The sequence below is a fragment of the Canis aureus genome, chromosome 19 (assembly GCF_053574225.1).
Source record: "Canis aureus isolate CA01 chromosome 19, VMU_Caureus_v.1.0, whole genome shotgun sequence".
Taxonomy (NCBI): Eukaryota; Metazoa; Chordata; class Mammalia; order Carnivora; family Canidae; genus Canis; species Canis aureus.
In genome coordinates this window covers 12,990,169-13,017,779 of record NC_135629.1, presented here as the reverse complement: position 1 = coordinate 13,017,779, position 27,611 = coordinate 12,990,169, and the positions used below count along the sequence as shown (strand labels likewise).

The following is a 27,611-nucleotide window of genomic DNA, read 5'->3' as shown; positions in this document are numbered from 1 at the left end:
GCGGGATGCCATGTTCTTTTCCTTATCTTCTTCCATTCTTTCCCTGGAATTCATACTACTAAGCTAAACTCTATCTTCCCTACGTATAAAGCCAGCTGTTCCTGTTTATCTATGTAAACAAATACAGGGGGGAAAAGCAGTAGTGAGGTTGCTTATCCTAACATCATTTAAGCCTCACCTCTGTCACCAAAACAGGCTCTGTAACATGGGTTTTACTTTTTTTTTTTTTTTCAGCCTTTTCAGAAGGATATGAGAGTTGATGCAAAGATGGAGCCGCTTAGATAAGGAGAGTTTGATCAGTTAAGTTTGCTTTGTTGTGGGTACCAAGTAACCCAATGCTCTGGCAACAGTGGCTTAAAATGGTAAGTGTTCATTTTCCTTCCTTCTCTCTCTCTGCCTCCCTCCCTCCCTCTCCTTCCTTTTTTATCTTTGTCAACCATGCTTGCAGAGGCCACGTGATATGAAATATTTCATCAGATTGAGTACAGAAGCAGATATGAAGCAGATATGAATTAGAAAGATTAACAAAATATAAAATAATGCTGTTTTTTTCTGCTTTGGTAAAAGGATTTTTAATACCAACAATATTTCTGTTAACAGTTAATGAGTTTGTTATTTTTAATAAATTAAAAAGATTTTCTAAATGTTTAAGATTTAGCTTCCAATATTTAGTTTACATGCACAAAAGATTTTTGGGATATTTTGTGTATGTAAAAGATTTTGGGATACACAAAGTCTTTTACATACACAGAAAGATTTTAAAGATTTTTAGCTTACATACACAAAATAATCTCCAATGATTATTAAATGTTGTGGAGGGATTCTGAGACCAAAAAGTTTAAGAAAAGCTGCTTTATAAAATAAGGCTTTAGATTCGGTGTCTATCATAGGCATTACATCTGTTTTTCTATCATTTGGCTATTGTTTATTATGGTTTTAGTTATGGGAGTTTTATAATTTTTACAGAGTCAAGTCTGTGGATTTAGTCCCTACATATCCCCACTATGTCTACTATTCTTATGTTTTTATTTATTTATTTTTTGCTTAAACATTATCTTTTATTTATATTTTTAGTGCCTAAGTACCTAGTTTTTAATATACTTTAATACATGGATATAAAAACTTCTCCAAATAAAAAGCTAGTTGTCTCAACCTCATATGCTAAGTAAATTATTCTTTCCTACTCTTTTCCTTTGATATATTCCTATGTATATTCACTATTTTAAGAAGCTTCTGATTTTCCTCTAGTTTTTGAGTATCTCTCTGCTAAAACCATACAGATAACTCTTATTACCATTGCTTTAAAATTGAATTCTGACATCCACCTGTTATCAAAGGTGTTCCTCATTTTCCTTTCCCATAATTTTATTATTTTTATCCACTTGTTTTTCCAGGTAAAATTTAAAGTCTTAATTTATATATATATAAAAAAAATATCCAGTAGGGGCACCTGGGTGGTTCAGTTTATAAGCATCTGCCTTCAGCTCAGGTCATGATCCTAGAGTCCTGGTATTGACTCCTACATGGGGCTCCTGCTCTATGGAGAGCCTGCTTCTCCCTATCCCTCTGCTTGCCATTCCCCTGCTTGTACACTCTCTCTCTCAAATAAATAAATGTTTAAAAAAAATTTTTTTTAAAAAAGACAGTAGGGAATTGCATTGAAATTATGCATGCCTTTGGGGGAAAAGGACTTTTGTATACTTCTAAGTCTTCTAATATTCTTGACCATTAGTTTATCTTCTTATAAATAGTAAGTTTATATATTCTTTCTTATAGGCCTTGCACTTTTTTCCTAGATTTATTTTTAGGATTTTATTGTGCTCTAACTTTCTAAGAATATTTGATTAGATACTTAAAATTCTCCAACCTGAAAATTAAGTACTTGAAACTAATACTTAAAATTAACTAGCCTATTTTATGAGTCCCTACCTTCCTCCCCAGTTTCAGAAAAGTTTTGGTTATACTCCTCTATTACATATTAGAAAATCTAAGAGTGAATCATATTCACCTTCCTAACACAAATTTCACATAATATTTGCAAATGAACTACTCTGCCCTGTGTCTCTGGGTTTCTCTATTTCCGGGACCTGTTCTTTTGTTTTGTTTTGTTTTGTTCTTCCCAGCTTCCCAACAGACTCATGTCTTTTTTGAGGCTATTAACTTTGGATTGCTCCAAAGGGAGTTGAGCAGCTAAATTGCCATGCTATGGATAATCTGAACTTTATGTACTTTCCTGGAGTGAAGGAGAAGTGAATATAAGAAAACTTTTGCAGAATTTCAAAAATTATTTTCTTAGTTTTCAAGAATCATGCAATATTGTCTGGCCTGTACTGTTGGGGTGCTCCAGCTCTTTTGGAAAATATGTAAAGTTACATACTTTAGCCAAAACTTCAGGTGCTATCTGGGCTTTTATAAGATGCCCTGAAAGAAATAGTGGCTTATTTTAACTTGTAAGTTTTGTTTTCTTGCTTATGGAACAAAGAAATAAACTTTTTTTTTTTTAAAGAACTGACATACAGTATTGTATTTTCAGGTATAAAAACTAGTACTTTGATATATACAGACATTATAGAATGCTCATCACAATGTCTACTCATGATTACCATACAAAGTTGCTAAAATATTATTAACCATATTCCCTTTGCTGTACATTATATTCTGTATCTTATTTATTTTATAACTGGAAGATTATATTTCTTAATCCTCTTAACCTTTTCATCCTTCTCCCATTACTCCCATTGGACAACTGTTAGTTTTTTCTTTGTATTTATGAGTCTGTTTCTGCTTTGCATATTTAGTTTTTTGGATTCCATCTTTTTCTGACTTACTTTACTTAGCATAATACCTTCTAGGTCTATTTATGTTATCGCAAATAGCAAGATCTCATTCTTTTTTACGGGAGAGTAACATTCCATTGTATATGTATACCACATCTTCTTTATCCATTCATCTACTGATGGATATTTAGGTTGCATCCATATCATGGCTCTTTTAGGTAATGCTGCAATGAACATGGGAGGGTGTATATGTCCTTTCAAATTAGTGTTTTCATTTTTTTTTTCAGATAAACACCTAGAAACACAATTGCTAGATCATATGGTAGTTTGATTTTTTAATTTTTTTGAGGAAGTCTCATGCTATTTCACAGTGGCTATACCAATTTACATTCCTACAAACACTGCCTGAGGGTTCCCTTTTCTCCATATCCTTATCAACACTTGTCCTTTTGGTAATAGTCATTCTGAGAGGTATGAGGTGTTATCTCATTGTGGTTTTGGTTTGCATCCCTGGTAATTAGCAATGTAGAGCATCTTTTCATGTCCTGGTTGGCCATCTGCATGTCTTCTTTGAAAAAATGTCTATTCAAGTCTCCTTCCCATTTTTTTTTTAAGATTTTATTTATTTATGAGAAACACAGAGAGGAGAGAGAGAGAGGGGCAGAGACACAGGCAGAGGGAGAAGCAGGCTCCATGCAGGGAGCCTAACGTGGGACTCGATCCCAGGTCTCCAGGATCACACTCTGGGCTGAAGGTGGTGCTAAACCGCTGAGCCACCCAGGCTGCCCTCCTTCCCATTTTTAAATCAGATTTTTTCTTTTGTGATTGAGTTGTATGAATTCTTCATCTTCTCCCATTTAATAGGTTCCCTTTTTGTTTTGGTGATGGTTTCTTTTGCTGTGCAACAGCTTTTTAGTTTGATGTAGTTCCATTTACTTTTTTCTTTTGTTGTCCTTGCCTGAGGAGATAGATCCAAAAAATACTGCTAAGACCAATGTTAAAGAGGTTACTGCCCACATTTTTTTCTAGGAGTTTTTTGGTTTCAGATTTTTAAGCCTTTAATCCATTTTCATTTAGCTTTTGTTTATGGTGTAAGTTACTGGTACAGTTTAATTCTTTTGCATGTGGCTGTCCAGCTTTTCCATCAGCATTTATTAAAGATACTGTCCTTCACCCATTATATATTTTTAACTCCTTTGTCATAAGTGGACCATATATGCATGGGTTTATTTCTAAGGTCTCTATCTTGTTCTATTGATCTATGGGTCTTTACGGCAATACTTTACTATTTGGGTACTAAAGCTTTATAATATACTTTGAAATATAGAAGTGTAATGTCCCCAACTTCATTGTTCTTTCTTAAGAGTGTTTTGGCTATCTGGAGTCTTCTGTGTCCCCATACAAATTTTAAAACTGTTTATTCTACTTCTCTGAAAATTGTCATTGCAATTTTGGTAGGAATTGCATTGAATCTGTGGATTACTTTGGATAGTGTGGACATTTTAACAATATTAACTCTTTCAGTCCATGGACATGGTATTTCTTTCCATTTATTTGTGTCTTCTTTCATCAATGTCTTATAGTTTTCAGAGTACAGGTCTTTTGCATCCTTGGTTAAATTTAGTCTTATTTTATTCTTTTTGATGCAATTATAAATGGGATTGTTTTCTTGATTTCTCTCTTTGTTAGTTCATGATTAGTGTATTGATTTTATATCATGTAACTTTACTGAATTCGTTTATCAGTTTTAAGAGTTTTTGGGTGGGGGCTTTAGGGTTTTCTACATAGAGTATCATGCTTCTGCAAATTGTGACAGTTTTACTTCTTCCTTTCCAATCTGGATGACTTTTATTCCTTTTTCTTGTCTAACTGCTGCATGGCTAAGACTTCCAATACTGTGTTGAATAAAAGTGGCAAGAGTGGCATCCTTGTGTTCTTATTGATCTTAAAGGGAAAGCTTTCAACTCTTCACTGAGGAGTATGATGTTAACTATGGATTTCTCATATAAAGCTTTTATGAGGGCAGCCTGGGGTGGCTCAGCGGTTCACTGCCACCTTCCGCCCAGGGCCTGATCCTGGATTCCTGGGATCAAGTCCCACGTTAGGCTCCCTGCATAGAGCCTGCTTCTCCCTCTACCTGTGTCTCTGCCTCTCTCTCTCTCTCCTGTGTTTCTCATAAATAAATAAAATCTTAAAAAAAAAAATGGGAAGGAGACTTGAATAGACATTTTTTCAAAGAAGACATGCAGATGGCCAACCAGGACATGAAAAGATGCTCTACATTGCTAATTACCAGGGATGCAAACCAAAACCACAATGAGATAACACCTCACACCTCTCAGAATGACTATTACCAAAAGGACAAGTGTTGATAAGGATATGTAGAAAAGGGAACCCTCAGGCAGTGTTTGTAGGAATGTAAATTGGTATAGCCACTGTGAAATAGCATGAGACTTCCTCAAAAAAATTAAAAAATCAAACTACCATATGATCCAGCAATTGTGCTTCTAGGTGTGTGTGTCTGTGTGTGGTTTTTTTTTTTTTTTTTGCTCATTTAGGTACCGGTGGCACAGGTACAGGTTGCAGGGGAGCAGAGCAAGGAAGGACAGTGAGAACGAAGGAGGCTGGGAGGAGGCAGGGTCCCGGACACACCAGGGAAAGTGTATTTTACTTGTGCCCTCTTTCCCTCTCTTCCAAGTCATGCTTCCTCCTGTCATGCTTGCCTCTTTCAGGAGGCCTTCCCTGACTACCCCTCCAGGCCTCTCTGGGCCTCCAGGGCCTGGGCAGGCTCATCTCCTTCCTGCATGCCCCAGCATGGTGCTACCCTTGGGGGCCTCGTGGTTCTCCTGCCAGGCCTTGGCTGTGGGGTCCCCCTGTCCAGGAAGCCCTCCCCACCACAGAGAAGCCAGTGTCTACTCCAGCCTGTGCACAGCCATTCTTGGGGTCCTGCTCCCGGCCAGGGACTGGGGTCTGAGCACTCACAGCCCTCAGGGTATTCAATGTACCCTAGCCCACCATCCTCCCTTCTGTCCACTGTTCACGGAGGCCCCCCTGACAAAGGTTCGGTCTCCTGCACTTTTTGTTTTTTTGAAGAGTTGAAATCTTGGCTCTTTTCATTTTTATCCAGTCTTTTAAGCCCCCACTAGTCCCAGTGTGGGGCTTGGACCCACAACCCCAAGATCAAGAGCCACAGGCTCTACCGACTGATCCAGCGAGGTGCCCCAAGTCTCTTAAGTCTTTTTAGATTTTGTTTTTCCCATCAATAATATGAGGATTTGGCAATCTATGTCAAAGTACTTTGTACATTAAAAAAGTTGGATAGGTGTATGTGGCCTTGTTCAATATTTACGTAAGGGGATATATACTTTAGGGTCATTGCCAAGAGAGAAGAGCTGCAGCAACTATCCTGTCTCAGAAAAAAATTAAATTTTTCCAAAAGGTGGCAAAAAGATTATGTTCTGACCACTTGGGGGCACTACAGCCCCAGGCTAATGAGGAGGGAAGAAATTAAGGAAGCCAAGAGGCCTGGTTATTGACTAGAACCACCTATACCCCTAAACCTGGCCACCAGACCTGTAGTACTGCAGGAAGGCAGTGGAGTGAAGAGGCATTTGCATGCTGGTGCCAGTGCTATAGCTCACTCTCCCATGGGTACACCCCTTGTCCTCTCTGGCATGCTGGCCTTCCCACAGTGGCAGGGCCCTTCCAGTTGACCTTCTGTCCAGCTTTACCACTGGGCCCACCCAGCATCTTTGGATGCCATCCAAAAGATGCCTATGATCCTACCAGGAATGTTCATCCTACCAGAGGCACACTACTGCCCCTGCTCTCCTGGTCTTGTTCCCTTTGCAATGACTCCCCAAGCTTGGCTAGGCTTGTGGATCTCCATCAAAGCAAGGGGGGAGGCCAGCAGAACTGGGGCTCTGCCACACATACTGAAAAAGGGGTGTTGGGCTCTTCCAGACCACAGCCTTTCTGTACCTACTCCCTCTTTCTGTGTCGCTCATGAATAAATAAATAAATAAAATCTTAAAAAGAAAAAAAAGCCTTTATGGTGTTTAGGTACATTCCCTCTAAACCCACTTTGTTGAGAGTTTTAGCATAAATGGAGTTTGAATTTTATCAAAAATTTTTTCTCCATATGTTGAGATGATCATATGATTTATATTCATTATATTTATACAGGTTATCACATTGATTTGCAGATATCGAACATGATGTATCTCTGCTATCAACCCCCCCTTAATCATGTTGTCATCTCTTTAATGTATTGTTGAATTTGGTTTACTAACATTTTGTTGAGGATTTTTTCATCTATTATTCATCAGGGATATTAGCCTGTAGTTTTTTGGATTGTGTAGTATCTTTGGTTTACAGCAGAGTAATACTGACCTCATTGAATGAGTTTGGAAGCAGTCCTTTCTCTTTTCTTTTTGGGATAACTGGAGAATGGTAGGTATTAATTTTATTTTAAATGTTTGGTAGAATTCACCTGTGAAGCTATCTGCCCTTGACTTTTGTTTTTGGGAGCTTTTTGATTACTGATTCAACTTCATTACTAGTCATTGGTATGTTCAGATTTTCTACTTCTTTCTGATTCAGTATTGGAGGAGTGTATTTTTCAAGGGATTTATTTCTTATAGAGTTTCCAATTAGTTGATATATAATTGTAATAGTCTTTTATGATCTTTGTATTTCTGAGGTATCAGTTGTAATTTTGCTTTTATTTTTGATTTATTTGACTCTAATCTTATCTCCCTAAAAAGTCTTGGTGGTAAATGTCATCAACTTTATCATTTCAAAGAACCAGCTTTTAGTTTCATTAATCTTTTTTTTCTATTATTTCCTTCTTTCTACTAACTTTGAGCTTTGTTCTTTTTTTAGTACCTTTAGGTTTAAGAATATAACCCACCTCTTAAAACTGTTTTTCTGCATCCTCTAGATTTTGGAGCATTGTGTTTTCATTTTCATTTGTCTCAAGGTTTTTTTTGTTTTGTTTTGTTTTTTTTAATTTCTCTTTGATTTTTTCATTGACCTATTGGTTGTGTAGTGGCACGTTGTTTAATCTCCATGTGTTTGTGCTTTTTCCAGTTCTCTTCTTATAGCTTTTAGTTTCATACATTAAGAAAAGATGCTTGATATGATTTCAGTCATTGTAAGTTTATTAAGACTTGTTTTGTGACCTAATGTGATTTATACTGGAGAATGTTCCATGTGCAATTGGGAAGAATGTGTATTTTGCTATTTGCAATGGACTAAGGCAGGGTTGTGCAGAGCTCTCAGCTGGGTGCAGCCCCTAGCATTAGCAATCTACAGGAAGGATTCTCAAACGTCCTGGTCTCAGTCCCTGGGCAGAGAGACAGATGCCTCTTGCATCACTGGCAGGTGCTCCACTATCAGTAGGTGGGTCTCCTTCACTTACTGCCTGTGTACTTTTTGACTTGGTGTTTCTGTACTGGTTTTTGGATTGAATGGGTCTGTGCATGAGCCCCTTAACACCAGGTTTTCCTTTCTGTGTAATTCAATAATTTTCCAACAGGACATACCCTATTGTTTTTGTTTGTTTGTTTTTAAGATTTTATTTATTTATTCATGAGGGAGAGAAAGAGAGAGAGGCAGAGACATGGGCAGAGAGGGAGAAGCTGTCTCCATGCAGGGAGCCCGATGTGGGACTCAGTCCTGGGACTTCAGGATCACGCCCTGGGCTGAAGGCAGGTGCCAAACCACTGAGCCACCCAGGATCCCCTTCCATGTTGGTTTTTCAAAAGCAGCTGTTTTGGGGGTTTGTTTCTCCTGTCAGGATTTAATGGTTGCAGTGCTTGATGTGGAGTTCGAATACTTCACTGATGGCAAGAAGGCCATCAAATGCTGTGCTTTGGTGTGCTTTTTTCCTTAGTAAGAACCTATCCTTGCTTCTTCTACATATCTCCGTGCTGCGCCTTATTGTGGAGGCTCTGTTCATCCAGTTTTTAGGTTGCCTTTAGTGGGACTTATTCCAAATGTAGTGGATTGTTGTGTCTATGGAAGATGAGCTCAAGATCTTCCTACAACAACATCTTAAGGGGCACTTCAGAACTCTTTATTTTTAAAGGTCTTATGAGTATTAAAAGTTCAAACCAAGCAGCATGAGGTCTTTTGTTTTTAATATTAGACTGGGTTAATCAATTTACTAAAAAGCCCCAATGGACTTGCTTATTACTAAGCTACATGTTACCAAACAGGGGCTTGATTTAATTATAAGTTTCAGCTGTCTTAGAAATGGAAACCTTAAACCAGTCAGGAATTGCCTGATCAACACTAGTTAGGTAAGCTGCTTGATGGACCCCTACTATCCGTTATAGGGAAAGTAAACTTATAACCACCCACTTTTTGCCTCTTCTAACCTTGTTTCTGCTCCCTTCTGTCTATATAAATCTTTCATTTTGTATAGGTTCTCAGAACTCTTTTCTATCTGCTAGATTGTATGTAGCCCTATGTATGAATTGTTGAATAAAGCCAGTAAGATCTTTAAAATTTAGTCAGTTGAATTTTGCTTTTTGTTTGGTGGCAGTGATAGGATCCAAAGGAAACTTCTGAGAGCTTTGGGGACAATAAGAAACAGAGGCATTGTTCCTTTTGAAACTTTTGAGTTCTCTTTCTTGCCACTTGAAGGACATGGACATTCTTAGATCCAAGCTCTGTTCTTTTTGCATTGAGCTCCCAGTCTAATTGGCTTTCCAGTCCAAGGTTAACAGGTCAATTTAGATTAATGGGAGGCTTTAATAGAGCACTAGTTCTTAGGCCTTAGTCCATAGGCCCAGGCCAGGGATTAATTGGTCACCTTGAGCCAGCAGATTGTTCCACCTGGAACCAAAGTCCTTAACCCTTGGTTAGTCTGCAGTCAGTATTTGTTGGAGTCTTCTGGTTCAGTCTGCAGTTCTACTTCGGGAACTGCTGGTGGTATACACAAAAGGTGTTCTTTTGGCCAATTCATAGTACCATCTCTGGTTACTGGTGGGGTTCATAGTTCTGTTTACATCATATGCACATTAGCAGAAACCAACAGTAACTGGGGGAAAGGATTAATAAATCTATTGTTAATGGGACTCTCAGAAGCCAAAGCTAAAAAAATTTATGAGCATGGGTCAAGCAGTTAAAAGTGTTAGGGCATTCACCTCCTAATTCTAAGATATCTGCAGCAGCACACAATCCCCAACCCATTGGTACACCTCTCTTAAGTATTTCAAGGCTTTAACTAAAGAAGTAGGATCCTAGATTTTAGAGAATTGAATACACCACCTTCTGGCACCACTAATTATTTTATATCTAAGTACTATGGCCCTGAAAGCTGTAAGTATCTGTGAAAATGGCAAAATATTACTAAGGTAGTATAGGATTATGATGGTCATTATGGGGAATGTTATATTTAACAAGTGCATTTGAAAGCAAGGGCTCCTAATCAAACAAATAGAATGGGATACCTATTTTAGTTGGTAGGCAGAAGTCTCCAAAGGCTTTAAGATTCCAAAATAACTTCATTGAAAGATTCACTGCAAAAGGCTAAGGAAACATTAAAGAGGTAACCAAAAGACTAAAGTCATCTTACTTCTCCCCTCTATCTTCCTTCCCTTCCTTTACCTACTCATCCTCTATCTGAATTGCCTCTGAAGAGACTAAAAGACTGTAAACAAAATATGACCAGGTTTTTAAAACACCCCTTTATCTATCCTCAAAGGAGAATCCCGCTATGCACCCTTCCCAGGGTTGACAGGAGTCTAAGGGATTCTCTGAAAAACTGCTACCTGTTATTCATTTAAGCAGCCAAAGAGAAACTAGAAATTAATAGGAAACCTTGCAAAATTCTGGTAGAATTTTAGATATTGGGGCTATTATCTCTACTTTGGACTCCACTTACTCTGGAAACATGACAAGATAATTGAAAGGATTTTTTAAGTAGGGTTATGGTCAGAAGTTGGCCAAACTGGGAGCTGATATTCAGAGCCTGATAGCTCTTTTTCAGGCCCTTGCCCCTAAGCTAAAATGACTATGTGTCTACAATCTTTTGAATTCCATCTTTGTTGAAGATTTTCTCCCTGATTTAAAGAAGCCAAGTGAAGATAATGTAGTTGGATGTGTGGCAAGTCCCTTAATGTCATTCAAGTTGCAACCCTATTCTTGAGGAATTAAAGATAATTGTGTCACAGACTGTTTACAAAAACAGAAATGCAGTTCTAGAAGCAATTCAAAGGCCACCTATCCTTTTTACTGATCCCTAAACCCCCCCTATTCATCTCAAAAAGATTGTAGATCTGGATTTAGGGAACAACATTCTTTCTCTTTCTCTTTTGTAATGTAAAATATTGTATTTTGTCTTCTCTGGTACTTTCTTACCAGAAAGAAGAAAAGACTAATTGAAAACTAGGTCTATGAAAATCTTGAAATTCTTTACCACAAATATTAGTGAAAAGTTTAAGCCACTTTAGCAAGTAACCTTAACTTACTTCATTTGCCAGAAACACAATGTGGATCTAACTATTCTTATATATACTAGTGAGTTTTGCATTATCATACCACTCTTATGGATAAAATTTTAAAACAAAAGCTGTAAGATCTACTTATGTCTGTCCATATGTTTATATATGTCTATGTATATATGTTACAGATGTATGCTTTTTTTTCTACCTCTGGATAGTATTGCCAAAAGTAATTTGTAAGAATTTCTATTTCACAGGTGCTGAAAAAATTAGGTATAATCTCAGAAATATAAAAACTAACTCAAATGTTTTTAAAGTTCATGTGATCTATGATAATCTGTAGTAAATAAAAGCTAATTTAAGTTTGTTGGTCTAATTAAAACAGGCATGTCTTTAGAGCTATCAGTATTAGATATAATATGAGCATTTGGCTTTTATCCATCTTAGGTTTACAAAAAATCAAGTAAGCTCATGTTTTCTCTGTTACAGAATTTGTCAGCAAGAAAGATGAGATGATAGCTGTTTAATGTCTCATGAAATTTGTATAAGTAATCTAAATATAGTTAAGAACAGGTAAGTAGATGAAAGTAAAAGTTTATAAATAACTTTCAAACAAAAATTACACTTCATGGCATATCTACTTAAAAATAGTGTCCAAAATAATTTTGATAAAATTATACTGAGATAAACTAAATGATAGTCACTGAAAATCTAGTTTCCAAATAAGATAAAATACTCAAATGTTAACTACTGAGCATAGGTTTATCTACTGTCTTCTTTTTACGGAACAAGCAAACATATTTGGGTCTATTGGTAAGTATACTTTGTGCCACAATGAAAAACTTACTATGATAGAGAATATACTTCTAGAAATTTATAAATATATTTATAAATTTGCCAACCACAAAATTTGTTCCTGGTCTAACAGTCTACAACTGTTTACCTTTTAATTTTCACTAGGAATTAAAGATTCTAAGGGTTAAGAATTCTAATCAATAAATATAATTAAAACTTAGAAATAATAAGAATAAAAGCAAACAAATATTTGGTTGTTCCAGAATGAGAAAAAAACAGAACAGAATCTGAATGGACATAAAAATGGGAAAGGAATCTTGGGAAAAGAATTTTGTGTGTAGCCAAGCTAAAACTGGAAATGATTTTAGTTTTTAAAATGAGTTTTAATACCAAAAGTACACTGATACAAAATTAGAATTTGGTTTTCTCTCCATTAAAAGGACAGAATTTCTTGGACTTTTGATTTACTTTTGGTAAAAGATTATAAAAATTTCTTTACCTTTAAGTAATCTGCCTGGACAGCAAAGACTTTCTAACCAAAATAATTTACTGTGCTTCACATTATCTTTTTCAGGTCCTTGATTACTTAAACAACAAAACAAAAGATAAAAAACAAACCCCAGTCTTCTCAATATTAAAAGAGCTAAGTTTTGTTTGTATTTATGTGACCTTTTGTATTTGTCTTTAACATCTATTGTTACTTTGGTGAAATATTATTTCATGATGATCTCTGATCCTATTAATCAAATATTTGAACCTTTTGACATTTTCTCCAAATAAATATCTACATATAGCCTTTGTGACCTCAAACTAACTTTCTAATTTCTAAGAGTGCTTCAAAATCTCAAAGGATTTGTCTCCCACTTGGAAGATGTTAAACTAATTGGTTTATTCCATATGTTAAATTATGTGGGAAACATCAATAAAAAATAATGCTAAACCTTAATAGAATGCATCTATACAAATATAACCTAAGTGTTTTAGAAATTACATTAAATTTCTAGAAATCTGATATTGTTCCTGTATAATATTATCAGTTATAATTCTGTTATTATCTTAAAATTTTATGTATCACAGAAATAACCAAATTTCCTTGTCAATTCCATTATAATGAATTCCCATCAGATCTTGTAACCATGAGCACTTTTGAGGGTTTTGTTTTGTTTTTGTTTTTTTTGGCATTTCTGTGACATTTTATTCTGATACTTTTGCAAAAGTTGGATTCACAGAAGGGATCCCTACCAAATACTGTTGACCACTGACACCACTGCCAAATTCCAAGGTGTCAAACCTCAGGTGCATACATCACAACTTTTGAAGTCTCCACCTGACATCTGGTCCTGTGCAAAGATGGAGACTTCAAAATTAAATTGGCTATGAAGAGAGGTAGCCAATGTCAAGGTACACTGCTTCCTTCAAGTAATGTATCTTTCTGTCCTTCCCTCTCTAATCATCCTCTTCCTAATATTTAACACTATGAAGTTCTTTTTGATTATTTTGTTCACATCTGCCTTGCTCTGTCCTGGAAAGATAATGCTACAGTTCATATTTATCAGGCCATTGCAAGGGGCGTAATCCAACCTCAAAATAAGTGGTAAGTTTACCACTATGCTGATAATCCTATAGTTCTACCCATGACAACCTTTTCCTTGATTTTCAATGCCTCAGCTTCTCTGAAACAAACTCAGCCCTCTCGTTCATATCAGACTCTCTAACCCTGGTCCATTTCCTTGTCTTTGGTACCAACCTTAAACCCAGAAAACCTTGTATCCAAGCGTGGTACAAAGAAAGGGACACAATGCAAGGTTAACCAGAATAAAACTCCCTGTGACCTACAGATGCTTACATTTTACGGGTCTCCATGGCTGTCATTTTTCCAGCCCTAAGCCATAGACACAAATAGAAAATATGATGATGCATTCATGACTCAATATTAGCTATTTTTGGCAAATCCCTACCTTCCCTGGCTAGAAGTGCCAATGAGGCTATGACCAGGAACCTCTGGTAAATGCTTCAAGATATTATAGATTCTGCTGTTAAAGCAATAGTTCCCAAGAACAAAATCCCTGCACTTTCTGGCCAAAATGGTTCTGGATACTAAGGTAGACCTTGATTACTTTTTAGTTTAGTAAGGAGGTGTTTGTGCTATGGCCAATACCACTTGCTGCACTTGGATGAACATTTCCGGGGAAGTTGAGACTCAGCTACATAAAGACCACTGAATAAACCAGGTGGATTAAAAAGTGAGTCCTTCAGTGAGGACTTTCTTTGACTTACTTGATTTTGATTGGTTTGGGTCTTGGGGACTATGGCTTTGAAGTAGACTCCAGACATTGGGAATTATCCTACCTATAACAATCATAGTAGCCTCACGAATATGTTGTATTCTCTCAAAAGTTTAAGATGCATTTTCACAGCCTTAATCACCAACTGAAAAACCTCCCTACAACTAGAATATCAGAAAGGGAATGAAGAAAATGACCAGCTTGAAGAAAGTGAACCAAACATCATAACCTGAGAATACCAAAAAGAGATTCAGCAAAAACCTCTAGCAACTCCACAGTGATGTCTTACATTTTGGTCTCATTCTGAGATTCTGATTGAAAGTGTGGGGAGGGATATTAAGACAATAGACCCAAGGGGTGCCTGGGGGGTTCAACTGGCTAAACGTCTGCCTTTTGCTCTTACAGTCTTGGGATGAGGCCTGAGTCAGGTTTCTTGCTCAGCGGGGTGTCTGCTTCTCCCTCAAATAATAAAATCTTAAAAAAAAAAAAAAAAAAAAAAACGAATGTTCAAAATGGAGTCACTTATGCTAAGCCTTATGTCACCATACAAAGTCTTACACTCAGATATGCAATCTTAAGCTAGTCAGTCAACTAGTGATCAGCACTAGTTAAGTAATCTGCCTAATAGATTCTAAACATCTCCTAAAGGAAAGTAAGCTTGTAATTGCCAACTGTTTTTTTTTTTTTCCTAGTGTAACTTCCTTATTCTCACTCCAATCTCCCTATAAAACTCATTTTGTACAGCTCCTCAGGGCTCCTTTGCATCTGCTAAATTGGATGCTACTTGATTCATGAATATTTGAATAATGCCAATAAGATTTTTAATTTTTTTTTTTTAGAGAGAGAGCTAGAGTGTGTACATGAGTGGGAGGTAGGATGGCGTGGGGAAGGGCAGAAGAGGGAGAGAGAGAATCTAAAGCAGGAGCTTGACCTCACAACTCTGAGATTGTGATCTGAGCTGAAATCAAGAGTCAGATGCCTAAGTGACTGAGCCACCCAGGTGCCCAAGCCAGTAAGATTTTAAAAATTTACTAATCTATGATGGGAAAGTACTATTCTTTGATAAGGGGTCATGTTAGGAACAAAGACATATGATATTGTAAGTTTAATGAAAATTTTAAAGGAAAACAACTAGAAAAAAATATGCATAGTTTTGTAAAAAATAATGTGGTCTCCTCTAAATCATTGTGGCTTGGAGAAACATCCCAAGGATACTCCAAAAGTAATGACCATTCATTATGGTGAGTTAAAGTGATAAAAAAATATTAAACTTTTAGAGCTTCAAGACAATAAAAGTTCACTCATTTTCTAAATAAATTACATTACACATTATATAAAAATATATACACTTGTATAATAACCTACCATTCTCAAAAAGTTAAGAGTTCTAGGTATATTACTTCCTTGGAGGCAGACTATTCAACTTCCATAATGAAAAAACTCCAACTTTGAGATCTGTTTATTATAGAAAAATTGATTCATAATTATAAGTGAAATTTGTATATCATTAAACCAGTTTTCCAAAGAATTGACTACTGTTGTAATGGCCTTGTTTACTTAAACAATTAAATTAGCATTTAATGAGAAAGAAAAGTTGTAGCCAATTAAAGACCAAAGTGAAAGACACACTGCATTCATTTTTCAGCAATTAATTGATAACTTGCTTACCATGGGTTATCTAATAATTAACCAGGGAAATATTTCTAGGAAATAGAAAGCATTAACGCAAATGTGTTGATTTATTCTTTTCAAATCCATTTACTACATTATCTAATCTGGCATAAGCAGAAAACCCCTAGGAAAGATTAATATTCAAAAACACCTCTAAGCCTTCTGGTGTTTGGAGCCCTAATTGTTTTGGCAACATAAGTTGTTAAAGGAATTTCTAAGGACACTTCTCAGCCATCACAAGCATCCGAGTTAAAACAAGGAGAATAAAGAGTTTTCTACATGTTGATCTGTGTGTTGTAAACTGGCAGCTCTCAGTACATTCTCAACCTGTGTGACTACTGCTATACTAATGCTCAGACACTCATGACAATGACCAGGGCCATGCATGGTTATAGGTATCATATCTAAACACCACCTACACCACCAAAAAAGCATATCACAAGTGACTATGACAGACAGCATTAGCCTTGCCTCTTCTCTATTTTATATTTTTAAAGTCATTTATAAACTTTTATTTATTTTTATTTTTATAAAAGATTTTATTTATTTATTCAAGAGGGACACACAGAGAGAGAGAGAGAGAGAGAGGCAGAGACACAGGCAGAGGGAGAAGCAGGCTCCATGCAGGCAGCCTGATGTGGGACTCGATCTTGGGTCTCCAGGATCACACTCTGGGCTGAAGGTGGCACTAAACTGCTGAGCCACCCAGGCTGCCCATTTTTAAACTTTTAATTTGACCTCTTAAGCATTGTTTCAAAATTGAATGTGACCGAAAGTTTGTCATTGCGCTGTCATTACACCATGATTAAGAATTGCTAAAGTAGAACTTAACTTTGCAATTCCTGTGACTATGATCTTAAAATTTTTAAGACTCATCCAATTGTCCAGGTGTTCAACTAGTGTCATTAATATGACATATTGGTTGGAGGGGACAGAAAAAATTGGTTTGGCATAAATAAAATATCTGAATCAGGGTTTCTCAACTTTAGCATCATTGATATTTGGGGCAGGGTAGTTTCTTTCTTGTGGAGGGCTCTCTCACGCATTGTAATATGTTTTCTACCCAGTAGATACCAATAGCAGCCTCCCAGTATGACAACCAAAATTTCTCTACTTGAGAACTACTGTCTAGATCATCAAAGAAGTATGTACTGCTTATGTATACATTGTGTGGTTTTGTAGGCAAAGCCCTGGGAACCAGTTATTCACACTGATGTTCCCTTACTGACAAATCATGTACTTATATAATCAATTCTGGCCCTACTCAAGTTTTTCTTTGAAATCTTCCTACATGAAAAATCACCTGCAAGAGGCATATTTTTCTCTTTTTCAGGGATAGACAAATCAGGTATTTGACAAAGAAATTTATAGGTTGCTAAAAATTTGTAGTTCATTTTTTAGAGGCAAATTGAATCTATTTGTCCGAATGATGTGGCATTAATCACCAGGAAAATGTTTTTACATACACAAGATATCTTGGGTTTTTGAAATACAACTGTCTCAAGTGTTCTACAGGAAAATGAGTCTGGTGTTGACTTATAGTTCATCTGTTTATGATACTGTCTTCATCGGGGCAGACAGTAGAGAGAAATTACATGAGTTCTATTATGGCTTAAACATTAACCATCTATCCCAATAGAACAGTCACAAAAAAAGATAATTTTTCTCAGTATCACCATTACTTTCAGTCTGTGTGAAATTATTACCTCCATCTACAGAAAACCAATGGACCATTTTAACTATTTATTCCACTCAAGTTGTCAAACTAAAACAGAGTGAAAATGCCAATAATTTACAGCTAGGCCTTAACGCACTTCTAGCATATCACAGATGGAAACCTAAACACATAGACAGCTTTCATCAATAAGAGAAGACTAGCTGGCCAGACGGGGGTAGACCAAAATCCATATGGATAAGCCCTCACCAAAAGGAATTCACATTTAAGTTTTCATTAAATATATTTTTTCCATCCCCTTTCATGCTGTTAAGACTTGACAATATTGATCTCCCTCAGGAGTCTAGCACTGGGTCTGGCACTGAGAAAGTATAGGCAACAAAATGTTAATTGAATAAACTAATCAATAGTAGCTAATTCTGTTTTTATCAGATAAAATTGTGACTATAATTACATAGCAATGTGACTCGTAGGTAGTGAGACAAGGAAAAACAAAGTGCATCTCTAATTTTTCTTAGTCTCAAAATTCAAAATAAACTGACATTTATCAAAATAAGCATCTGCTTATAAAGAATTGCGTGAGATATTGAGATGTTTGTATGCAGAAACAGGTGAGACAAACTAGAGGATGGTTTAAAAATATACCTTAAAAAAACCTTTTTATAAAATTATTTAAATGTAATAAGTTTGTAGAATATTTGTAAGATACAAAAATAGATGTTAAGGAATTCTCTTAATTCTCACAATTCCATTGCCCAGCTATAATACAGTTTAAGTATTTACAGTTTTTGGCTTGCTTTACATAGAAATTATTGCAGCCAGTTCACGTAATCCAATAAATAGATCTGATTCTTTTAAGATTTATTTATTTATTCATTCATGAGAGAGAGAGAGAGACAGACAGACAGACAGACACAGGAGGGAGAAGCAGGCTCCATGCCGGGAGCCTGACATGGGACTCGATCCCGGGACTCCAGGATCGCGCCCTGGGCCAAAGGCAGGCGCTAAACCGCTGAGCCACCCAGGGATCCCCTAGATCTGATTCTTTAAGTTAACAATATATTATGAACATTTCTATTGTCTTAAATATTCAAATATTCTTTTTAAGGGTTGTTAAGATTTCACTGTAATGCGTGCACTGAGAATGCCATACTTTTATACCTATTATTGGCTATTTCTCAGTTTAAAAAATATAATTTGCTAACTCTGACCTTATATAGAAATAGAGCAATTACTGATATAATAAGATAAGGTCGAACTGGAGTAGCATGGGGCCTCACACCAGTGTGACTGGTGTCCTTGTTCAAATGGGGAAAACTGGATGCAGAGACAAATAGAGGAAAGATGTAAATAGATACATGAAGACAGCCATCCACAAGCCCAGGAGAGAAGCCTGGAACAGACCCTTTCCTCCCAGCCTCAGAAAGAATCAGCCCTCCTGACACCTTCATTTTGGATTTGTACTTTCCTTGCAGCCTCCTCTAACAAACTAACACCATAATCAACCATGTAGGAAAGTTTTCCCTGCCCAAAACTCCCTCTCCCTAGCCAGTCCAACCAGCCCTTGACTAACACTGAAAAGTTTAAGACTTTTTAAATCTTTTACTGCCTTTTATTTCCTGGTTGCTGTATATCCGTCCCTGTGTCCTTTTTTCCAGCCCATACATAGTCTTTGTAGAGGGCCTTTTTTTTTTTTTTTTAACTTACTTCTAATGGTCTTGATAATGAAAAAATAGTAACAATAGCTGTTATTGAATGGCTTCTATGTTCAGGCTTCCTGCTAAATTAAACTCTTTATATTAATTATCTCTTATTGCCATGTTAATGGGCTCATGGACATGCAGTAGCATCTCTCGCCTCCTTTTGTTTCAGTTTCTCATATAGGTGGTGTCCTCTGCATTTCAGGCATCTATTATGTATTGACAGTTCTGCTACCCTGGCATAAATCTTGAAAAATGATTGTGTCCCAATGCAGAGTTACAACTAACTGTACTCTAACTACTGTCATCTTCACAAAAGCAGATAAGAATTGGCATTTGGAGGGTATTTATTCCGGGAATTGCAATTTTCTCTGAATTGAATTCAACTGGAAATTCTCTCAAATTTTCCCAGTATTTCAACTCATTGAATAAATCCACACCCTCACCCAGAGCTCTAAGCAGTCAAACACAACTGTTCAGATGATCAGAAAGCCAAATAGGATACAAATATTCTCAGGTAGGTAGTGGCAAGAGGCAAGGATAGTTATATTGAAATCTGCGGGAAGAGTAATCAGCAGCTGTTGATGGTTGAGGAGCAGGGACTGGTGTAGGCCAGGGTGGCAAGGAGGCAGATGTGGGGGAGGTGGCTGGGCAGGGACAGCACAGGTGGAGCTTGACTGGGCAGGCCACAGCAGACCTAAGGGACGGGACTGACAGCAGGGTCTGGGAACAGGGAGGTGCCAAAGAGTGTGTGGTGAGGCAAGGTGGTCTTGTGTCAAGAGCAGAAAGGAAAGTTAATCAGAGGAGAATGGGCTGACAGCAGCTTTGGCTTTTTGTCATTTAGCTTACAGCTGCTAGCTAATACAGGGCTGGTTTGGGGGAGACAACTGTCAAACCCTGATTTAGCAAACCTCCTGCATAAGCACTATGTAAACACAGCCAGAGTAGAGTGTTTGACAGGGAGAGCAAAGTTGTGTTTTTCTTTCTTTTCTTTTTTTGCTCCCAATAATCTATTTCTTAATATCAGTGAGGTAACTTGGATTTTAGCTTGAACTCCTGAAGAGAGTACTCTCAGATTTATATGGTGGCAAAGGCCAAAAGAACTCTGGTGTTTCAACTAAAGTTCTGAAGAGGATGGAGACATGCATTTATTAAGTCATGCCAAGGTATTCTCCTTCTAAAGTGCCTGGCCTTGGTTCAGTTAGTGCTTTGTAAAATTCTGCACCCAATTCTGATGCATGGGGTTTTTCCCATACCACCAGTCAATTCACAGACACTAGGTGGGTGTCCTACAATTCAACTCAAATGTGACACCATCTACCCAGAAATAACATTGGATTCTACATGTTAAAAGCACAGTCCCACAAAGCTGCCCCCACATCAGATGCTAATCACAAGTCCTGATTGTTCCCTGTACTTCTGACAGGCAGGCCTGTAGATCAGAGTTTCCCACATCCTCCTCCTCTGGTTTGGTTAATGTGCAAGAAAAGCTTACCAAATTCAGGAAACCCATTTTGTCACTAGATTACTAGTTTATTACAAAGGATATTAAAGGGTAAGAATCAATAACCAGAAAAAGAGATACAAAAGGAGAGGTTTCCAACAAAGGAGCTTCTGTCCTTACGGAGTTGGGGGTCCAGCACATAGCATGTGGAAGCATTTTGGTTCACCAACCTAGCAGTTCTCCAAATCCCTTCCAACTGTATTTATTTTGGAGAATGAGAGAGAGAGAGAGAGAGAGAGAGAGAGAGAATGAGAACACAAGTGTGTATGAGCAGGGGGAGGGGCAGAGGAAGAGAGAACTTCAAGCAGACTCCGTGCTGAGTGTGGAGCCTACTAGGGCTTGATTCCACAACCGCAAGATCACAACCTGAGCCAAAACCAAAAGTTGGACACCCAACTGACTGAGCCACCCAAGTACCCCAGGAAGTTCCAAGGTTTTTCATAGTTTTGTGCCACAAATGGAGATGAAGACCAAATGTATATTTCTTAATATAAATTACAATATCACACTCTTTCAGCCTAAAAGATTTTATGTTGCTTTCTGGTTTCATTTTTTTCTGCTATAGAAACTACTAATGTGTGACATGGATGTTTGATGTCTTCACAGAAACCTTGTCTACTGAAAAATGACCAGTGTCTTGTTATGTGCAGTATAAAACGTTTTTTTTTTTAAATGCATGAGGCTCAGTATTGAATTTGCTTGAACTGCATCTGACAGCAACAGCCATAATCCTGTGTGTATTTCTTTTGGGAGTTCATTAATTACATTCACAACTGTGTAGCAGTAAAAGATTATGTGTTTGGATTTCTTTAGTTTGAAGTTCATTTATCTTATATTCTGGTATTGCCCCTTATGCTTGTCCCTGCCACTATATACACTTCCCATTTCTTTTCCAACCACACCTAATCAAAAACCAAACATTTGCAAAGCATTAGCCAAATTTATTTATCTAGCAGATATTTATTTTGTATCCCTTCACTTCATTCAGCAAGGATTTTCTGCTTAGGTATGCAGAAATATGTTATTATGAACAGTTGTTTCCATCAGATCAATTCATCTAATTCATTATTTCAATCAAAATACATTGAGCACTTTTTTTTTTTTTTGTACCAGGTGCTATGCTAGATGCTGGTTATATGGTGGTGAACAAAAGCAGTCTTTGAATGGCACTTACCAGGATGAGACTATAATCTAGTGATAACAGCTGTGTTCTTAAGGGTCCCCCATGATTCCTGTTAGTTAAAACTACTGCATCATTACCCCAAGGCAGGACTTCCAAATTCATTCAAGCTTTATAAACAAGTTTCTGGGGAACCTTGCAATTGCCAATGGAATTTGGATTTTCCCAGTCAGTGTCTTGTATATGCAAGATCCCCATCTCCTCTGATCCCACAGCATGGGTATTAATCAACAGCTACACAGTCCTTTTCCAATTAGAAAGGGAATGTATACACAAAGGCTTATTTTCCTTAAGAATGTATACAGGATCAAGGCCTTGACCAAAAATTCTACTTTGGTTTAATACTTGATAATGCTGTGGTCTTCACAGGAAAGCTTCTGTGGTTTTAACACGCAGCAGGCGTGGCATTTGGCTATAACATCCTGTAATCTTAGATGAATTTACTGGGAATCTATGTTCATTTGACTTTCTAGTTCTTTTATCTTTTTTAAAGATTTATTTATTTGAGTCAGAGAGCACTGGGAGAGAGGGAGAGAGAGAATCTCAAGCAGATTCCCCATTAAGTGTGGCACCCAATGCAGGGCTCAATCTCACAACCCAGAGATTATGACCTGACCCAAAATCAAGAGTCAGTTGCTTAATTGACTGAGCCATCGAGGTGCCCCATTTGACACTTAGGTCTATGTAGTTGCAGAGCTGGCTCTTCACCAGGGATTGATGGAATCCTTCTTCCTTTCAGTCCTATAGGGATGCGAGGGTCCTGGATCAAGTCCAAAAGAAGAATAGGCACTCCCTCTCTCCTAGCCCTCCCTTCCTCTCACGCTGGCACAGACCATTCTGTGTGCAAGGCACTAGTGATAGAAAGTTGGATAAACACAGGTCTGCGGACTCTAAGACCCATAAAAATGTACCTCCTTTTAATATAACATAAAAATTCAAAAATTATAAGTAATGGCAAAGCCCTTAGTTTGTACAAGGACTTCAGGATGGAATGAGGTTTAGTGATAGAAAAACCTGTAGTGGGTAAATATCTAGCCATTATTTGATCATAAAAATAGGTTTTTATACTTACTATGAATATAAATCCGGATTTGAAACAGATATTACAACAAAGCAATATAGTTAAGTGGTAGAGGGCTCATGAAGGAAGTCTATCAAGATTTAGTATTCTGGTGAACACAAAGGAGGAAGTGATCAATTCTCGTAGATTCTAGAGAGGTGATAGTCGAGCTGAGTTTTGTGAGGTTAACTGTAGAGAAAGGAATACTTTTAGGCAAAAGGAACACCAAGAAGAGAGACCAAGAGAAAGCATTTAGGAATGAGGCAGTGTTGTGCATTTGCCTAACTCCATGTTGTTTATTGATGGATGGTGATAGAGGGCACATTTTGGGAAAGATGATGGAGGCAGGAAAGTCATGGAGTATTTTGTATGTAAGATTGCACAAAAGAACCTGGTGCCAGACATATGCAAATAATTGATTTATTTTCTGTCAAGCTTTACTAATAATTAAAAAAATATAATACTAGGGGAGAGATGTGTTAAATAAGTGATGAGGATTAAGGAGTACACTTGTGACGAGAACCAGATGTTGTATGGAAGAGATGAATCACTAAGAATGAATCATCCGAAACTAATATTATACTATATGTTCACTAACTGGAATTTAAATACAAACAAAAATAATTACAATTAATCATGACATACATGCAATAAAGAGAGAAGTACAAGATCATCAACACAGCTTTGCAGACTTTTCTTGCTGTGTCAGGATGCACTTAGAGCAACATATGAGGTCATTAAATAATGTATGTAGCTATGTTATTTAAATAAAAAGAAGCTGTTTTTTAGTCACAGTTTCAATTTTATAATCCCATAATTACTTAGCTTCTGGGATGTTTTCTAGGGGGCCATGTTCCATCAATCCATAATATTCTAGGTTTGTTTACCATAAGTAGTCCTAAACAGATTTGGTACATCTTGCTAAAAGCATTCCATAGATAAGGCTTCTTCCACTAGCAAATGACATTATGATACCTGCCATGGAGTCTATTATTATGTTATTATCATGTTTACAAGGAAATTTGGCCTCACTAACTTCTCTCCTTCCTGGATTTACCTGTCCAACATCCCCATCCAGGAAATGGAGAGAATGTTTCTCAGTTTGCATTTGGACTATCATAAAAGCTGATATTGTTTATAATGGACTTCAGAGACCATCTGAATCACCTGGGTCACCTGGTAAAATGCATGTATCTGAACCTTGCCCAGGATCTAAGCAACCAGATCTTTAAAGCTAGAGGCCAGGATTTGCATTTTAAAGATGCTCTCAAAGGATTCAAGATGATAATGTAGAAAGATTCTGAACTTACCTCTTCCCACAGAAATGCTGAATCTACAACTACATATGGAACAACTTCCTCTGAAAAAAACCTAAACACACATTAAACAAACAAATAAAAAGAAAAATGAAAGCAAAAAACCCAACACACACAGTGAAGTGGGTAGGAGGCTGAGGACACAATCTCACCATAGATGACCTCCCAGCTCTATGACCTACAATCAGGAGAGAACTCAAAACACAAAGCTTCTTCCTATGAATAGAAGGGTTTCAACCCCAACTTTCAAGACCTGCACTTGAGAAATGAGCTCTCAAAATATCTATCTTTGAAAACCAATGAAGCTAAGTCTACCTTGCAAGGCTCAAGAGGATTGTAGAAACTGCTCTAATGGGTTCACACACTTGGACTCACTCACCCCAGATACCACCACAAAGGCAGCCAACTGAGAGGCACCCAGACTTTATGTGAAAGAGGCTTATTTGCCTCTCTAAAACTGTCAATCTAAGGGGCAGCCATCTAACTTAACATGTATCTAAAGGCCTGTTGAAATACTCTCTGGGGTTGGAGGGTAGGGGGTGCCATCTTTGTATGTCGTTCTTTTTTCTTTTTTCAAAATCCTAGATTTTTTTTCTTCTTCTCAATGGGCACCATCTTTACACTGTCTCTGCCTCTCTCCTGCAGGTGGGCACCATTTTTCTTTCTTTCCAAGGGGCTCTACCTTTACACTTTCTATCTTTTTCAAGCCAGCAAGCTCCATCTGTACACTCTCCCATAGCTGCAATTCAGAGTACCCCTATCTCCTGGAAAAACTTTTACACACATCTACTTCCCTAGTTTTTATGACTGGTGCCAGCATCTTTCTAGCTGCCATCCAAGGGATGACCCTTGATCACCTGGCCCTGGACACCAGGGTGGTGTGCATTCCTAGGGCCTATGGGACTGTAATAATCAGAATTCTGGACAGACTACCACCTCCAGGGCTCTGCACAGACAGCAGTCTAAAATACATACTTGATTTTTCAAGAGGCTTATTTGCTTGTCCAGGAGCAGTGGCCTTGCCTGGCAAATGTCTAGGGGCCCACAGAGGGGCTCTCAGGGAATGGAGGCTAGTAGACAAAATCTTTGTGCTCTGCCTCTGCCTTACTCCAACTCACTAATATCTTCTAGCAGAGAGCTTATACCCTTGTCTGCAGGTCCAATTTTTACAACTACTTTGACAGCATACCTCCAGACTATGGTAGCCACTGGGACTTATGTTCACAGGTCCCACAAAACTATAACCAATGGAGAAAGTCTTCTTAAACAGTTACCACCCTCAGGGCACAGCAAGAATCAACAGACCTAGGAGCTCCATCTTTCTGTAAAAGAAGCCAGTAGTTTATCATCATAGCTGTTGCCTAAGGGGAAAGCTTCTAATTATACACATCTAAGGGCTGACTGTGATCCTTTCAAGGGACCCCATAGGGTGAATGCTATCTTTGTGTTCTCCCTCTGCAATGCTCCACAGCAGCATTTTCTCTTAGAGGAAGCTCTTACACTTATCTGGAATCCCAATTTTACTGACTGCCATGGACACCTCCAGATTGCCTGGCTCTGAGGGCCAGTGGGAATGTACTCATAGGCCCACAGGACTGGAGATACCTGCATACTTTAAAAATGTTGTCTGATGTCTGGCCTTCAATGAGTCTCAATCTAAGTGCTGACTGACATCCTTACCTATGGGACACTGAGAGGTCTCAGCATACCCTCAAATACTGGGAGCCATTAAAAATAAAATAGGATGCTTGGTAAATCACAAAAGTGAGAGACAACCAAGGGCTATGTCAGTGTTGAATGATAAGGTCCATCTTCTACCCAAAGCCACTCCTTCAAGACTGGGAGAGTCTGAGGTTGCTGTTTTATCTAGCATAGAAACCAACATGGGGACTTCAACAAAATGAAGAAATGGAGAAACATATTCTGAATGAAAGAACAAGATAAAACAATCTGGGAGTGGGGGAAGGAAACTAATGAAACAGAGATAAGTAATTTAACTAATAAAGAGTTCAAAATAAGAGTCATAAAGATGTTTACCAAAACTGGGAAAAGACTTTATGAATGCTGTGATAACTTCAACAAGGAGATAGAAAATATAAGAAAGTACCAAAGAGAAGTCCAAATAGCTGAAAAATACAATAACTACACTGAAAATATTAACTAGAGGGGTTCTATAGCAGACTAAATAAAGAAGAAAAGATCAATGAATTCATAGGGCAACGGAACTCCCCCAATCAGACCAACAGAAAGAAAAAATGAATGAAAAAAAAAATGAAGATAGCATGAGAGACTTATAGAATAACACCAGAGTAACATTTACCTTATAGGGATCCCAGGAGAAGATCAAGAAATATTTGAAAAAATTGCATCTGAAAACTTCCCTAACCTGGGTAACAAAATAGGCATTTAGATCTAGGAAGCCTAGAGATTTCGAAAATAGAAAGGGACCAAAAGAGACTCACATCAAGACAAATTATAAATAAAAATTAAAATGTCAAAAGTTAAAGACAAAGAATCTTAAAAGCAGCAAGAGAAAACAACTTGTTGCACATGGAGGAATTCTCATAAGACTATCTGTTGTTTTTTGTTTTAGAAGAAAATAATACAAGCCAGACAGGAATGGCACAATATATTCAAAGTGCTGAAAGAAAATAACAAAATTCTCAATGAAGAATACTCTATCTGGCAAACTTATCAGTCATAATTGAAGGAAAGATAGAGTTTTACAGACAGACAAAAACTAAAGGAGTTTATCACCACTCAACCAGCCTTACAGATAATACTGAAGAGATTTTTTTTAAGCTGTAAAGAAAAGATGCTAACGAGTAACAAGAAAACATGTGAAAGAATAAATTTCACATAGTAAAGTTGGTGGATTGATCATGTAAAAAGCTAGTACAGGTTAAAAGACAAAAGTAGTAAAATTAACTATAATAATTACTTAATGGATATACAAGCTAAAAAGATGTAAGATGTGACTTCAAAAATATAAAATTGAAGGAGGGCAAATTAAAAATGTAGAGCTTCAGCAGTTTAGCACCTGCCTTCCATCCAGGGTCCTGGAGTCTTGGGATCGAGTCCCGCATCGGGCTCCCTGCATGGAGCCTGCTTCTCCCTCTGCCTGTCTCTCTCTCTCTCTCTCTCTCTCTCTCTGTGTCTCATGAATAAATAAAATCTTAAAAAAAAAAAGTAGAG

The 27,611-nt window shown here is 37.4% G+C and overlaps 1 long non-coding RNA gene across 21 annotated transcripts in view; it reads left to right on the top strand.

The window, feature by feature from the left end:
* LOC144289656 (uncharacterized) overlaps positions 1 to 27,611 on the top strand; it is a 469,344-nt gene that overhangs the window by 417,906 nt on the left and 23,827 nt on the right. For 19 of the 21 annotated variants that reach the window (XR_013357497.1, XR_013357513.1, XR_013357510.1 and 16 more), the window contains 3 exons: positions 235 to 362; positions 11,720 to 11,803; positions 12,600 to 21,700. This is a non-coding gene — a long non-coding RNA (uncharacterized LOC144289656). Of the gene's footprint in view, positions 1 to 234; positions 363 to 11,719; positions 11,804 to 12,599; positions 21,701 to 27,611 lie in introns of those variants that run through there. The other 2 variants (XR_013357504.1, XR_013357505.1) reach the window with 1 other exon arrangement.